The sequence below is a fragment of the Acanthisitta chloris genome, unplaced genomic scaffold (assembly GCF_000695815.1).
Source record: "Acanthisitta chloris isolate BGI_N310 unplaced genomic scaffold, ASM69581v1 scaffold2272, whole genome shotgun sequence".
In the NCBI taxonomy this organism is placed as follows: Eukaryota; Metazoa; Chordata; class Aves; order Passeriformes; family Acanthisittidae; genus Acanthisitta; species Acanthisitta chloris.
In genome coordinates, this window is record NW_008659679.1 from 27,713 (window position 1) to 31,027 (window position 3,315).

A 3,315-nucleotide genomic window follows, 5' to 3' on the forward strand; every position below is an offset into this window, starting at 1 on the left:
TTAAGATTTAAGCATGAACTGTCATCTCTGCTGATATCAGCCAGAGTCCTTCTGCATTCAATTTTGCCTATTTGGCTTATCAGGAGGAAGCTTCACCAGGAAGGGATGCAGTGGCACTGTTAAGACAAATGAAGCACATCAAGCAGGTTGCTCCCATGGGACCTTTTCCCATCCTCTTCCCCTTCCTGCCCTCCTTCTCATCCCTCCTGGCTGTCCACAAACCAGCCATGTGGAACCAGAGTGAGCAGTGCCAAAACCAGCAGCAGATTTCCTGAGTGGGGAAAAGAACAAAGGATGTGGGCAGGATGAATACAATTAAATTAAAGGGAGCAAAAGGCCACTGCAGCTTTGGCAGCTGAGTTCATTGTATGGCCTCTTCCAGCTTCTTGTTGATTAATAAGAGATTAAGAGCCTTTACTGTCCTGGGCTTTATGGTCAAAATAGCTTGGCTAACTTTGTCTGTGTACTTCAGCACGTTACTTATAACTCCTTTGCTTTTTTATCTGGAGGGAGAGTCCCTTGCTGCCTTTTGTCAGTAACCTTCCTTGATCTCCCTTGCTAGCAAAGCCCCTCTCAGGTTGTCAGCTAAGAAAACCGCTGCCTGCAGTTCTTTCTGTGTTTACAGCCACAGCTTGCCTGACTTAGAGCTCACACAGAAGTAAGGAGAAAACACAAGCAGAGGGACCCGGAGGCCTGGAGCTCACAACATCAGCCAAACACTCCTTAACAGTCTAACAAAAGCCTCTCCTTTTCACTTTCCTGAGGCCATTAGGCAAATGTGGTGGATGCATTAAAAGCACCCTTTGAAAGAGTTTCAAAAAGTGAGATGGCCAGCCCTGGGCACACTTGCCACAGGACTAACAGTGTGGCCAGGTACGAGACTCATTTGGTAGCCTCTGGCCATGGAGAAGGGACAAGCAGCTGACAGCTAGGACTGCCCATCTGGAAACCCCATCCGTAATACTGGTGGGAAAGCAGAATTGATGATGAAACCATTAATAGGAATGTCATGGTAAACAGATTAAACCCAAAAAAATCCTAGCATCAAAAGCTAGCTGGGGGAGGGTTGCATTTCTTTCCATCTAACACTTAACCAGCCTCTGGATTTACTGGCAGGTAAATCCCAATGTGCACCCAGGAGTGGCAACGTGAGGACCTGCTTTATGTTACATCAGGGTCAATTAGTATGAGGCAAACAAATACAATCAGGGTTAGTTTCTGAATCAAGACATGACAGTAACCCAGGTGACAGCAAGGGCTCACAGAGGCTCTCCAACTCCTGGCAGGGATTTATGGCAGCTCTGTCTAAGTGTCACATGCCCCTGGAGTCAGAGGTGGCACACATGAAGCATGAGAAAGTTTATAGCCAATGCAGCCCTTGGAAAGCAGGGCCTGGTCCAGCAAGTGTGTGTGGGTGTATATACATACATACATATGCACAAACACATGTGCAGAGCATTTCCCAGTGGCTTTGAAGCAATGCTTTCAACAAAACTTCCATGAAAATCTCAATCCCACAAAAGCACATGCACCATGTGGTCATCAGGAGCAGGAGAATGGCCACTGATCAGGAATTTGCAGGTAGGTAATATTTTTATCTCACAGAAAGTGTGCTTGGACACTCCCTGTTGGTGCTGCCAACCACATCCCTCAGGTAGTGCTGAGCCGGAATGAGTGCTGGAGCCTCCTGCTTCCACCAAGGAAGGCTCCAACAAACCAACATGGGATACAGTTTTGGGCTCCAGCCCAAATTCCAGTCCTTGCTTTGACCTTGCTGGGCAGCGATTCCCATCTTTGGTTTCCTGCCTGGAAAGGCTGGGACAGGCCCACGGAGGTACCTAGGGGCTGCTGCCAGCTGGGAGGCTGCATTCAGGCTCCATGTGCCACGAGATGGTATCAGTCACTTTGTGATTAGCATTCCAGCCACAGAGCCCTGCTCTGCAAAGCCCAGGAGAAATTGCACAATTAAATGTTGCATCAATACAGTAATTCTTTCAAGGAGGAAGCAGTTCCCAACAATTCCCTGAGGATTAAAGGATCAATGTGTATGTCATCAGTGAACGAGATTGTGTTTGTTTTCTTTCTCTTTTTCTTAATAAAGTCAAAATCGAACACGGCGACAGCACAGATTGTTTTTTAGTGACTCACTCCTACTTCAAAACTGCACAGCATAAAGGCAGCATTCATAGCCAGCCCAGATTCCTTAAGGAGCTCTGAAAGGACTCTCCAAATACTTCTTTGACTGCAGTTCGTCCAAACTATCCGCTCATACCCTTAGAGGGGCAGCTATGGGTGAGAAACAGCTGGTGAATTAAAAAGAGAAGAAAATAAAAAAAACTGAGGTGAAAAAAAAGAAAGTTCAGGTGAAATTATGACATCAAACCATGTGCTCTGGTAAACAGCTTTGGGTCTGTAAGAAAGTGAGCAGTGACCACTATATTCCTGATAACTGAGCAATACATAAACTTAGTGTGTAACTTATTCTAAATCACTTATGATTTCATTCAAGGAACTTTGTTTTGCTGCCTTGACAATGCTTGCTGAATGCATTTCATCCTTGACCCATTGTGGTCTGGTCTAAATTGCTGAGATTCCTCCTAAAGACAAAAAAACCCCACAAGCACAAAATTTCACCAAAGCTTCTTAAAGAAACAAACCCACAAAAGCCTCAAACAAAAAAAAGATTTATTGAGCCTACAACATTTTTACAGATGTCCTAGAATGTTCATGCAAGTATACAAAGCTAGTCCAACTTCCACAGCCCAGGGCAAGAAATGGCACAATAACACATAAACTCAGACAGCCAAATGCTCAGCAGACTTCAAGGCAGTACTGCCAGTGAAGGGTGGTACTGGCATCACATTATCCACGCCTTTGAGAGGAAAAAAACAAAACCCAAATCATCCTTTCTGCAGTTCCTACTCCCTGTTCTCATGGAAAAAAAACATCACACAAAGACATCAGTAAGTGTGCCATGAGTCTTTCCCCCTGGCTCTCCTGTCCAAGCCTATGTCCAAGCCCATGAGAAAATGGTACATTAAGCCAGAGCATGGTTAATGCCAGCTGAAGGAGTGTTATATCCCAGGGGGAACAAATGCAGCCTCCAAGGGAGATGTGCCAGAGAAAGATGCCCTTTGTCACTCGTGGTCAGGTAGAAGGTACTTCACAAGAGGTAGGACAAATTTCCTGGGATAAATCACCATAGCTCCTCAGTGAGACCCCTTTGATTGCAATGTTCCCATAATTTCCCTGGAAGCCTGGGATTTCTCTAGAGACAGAAAATAAAACATGAGCGGATAGCCACCTCCACCCATG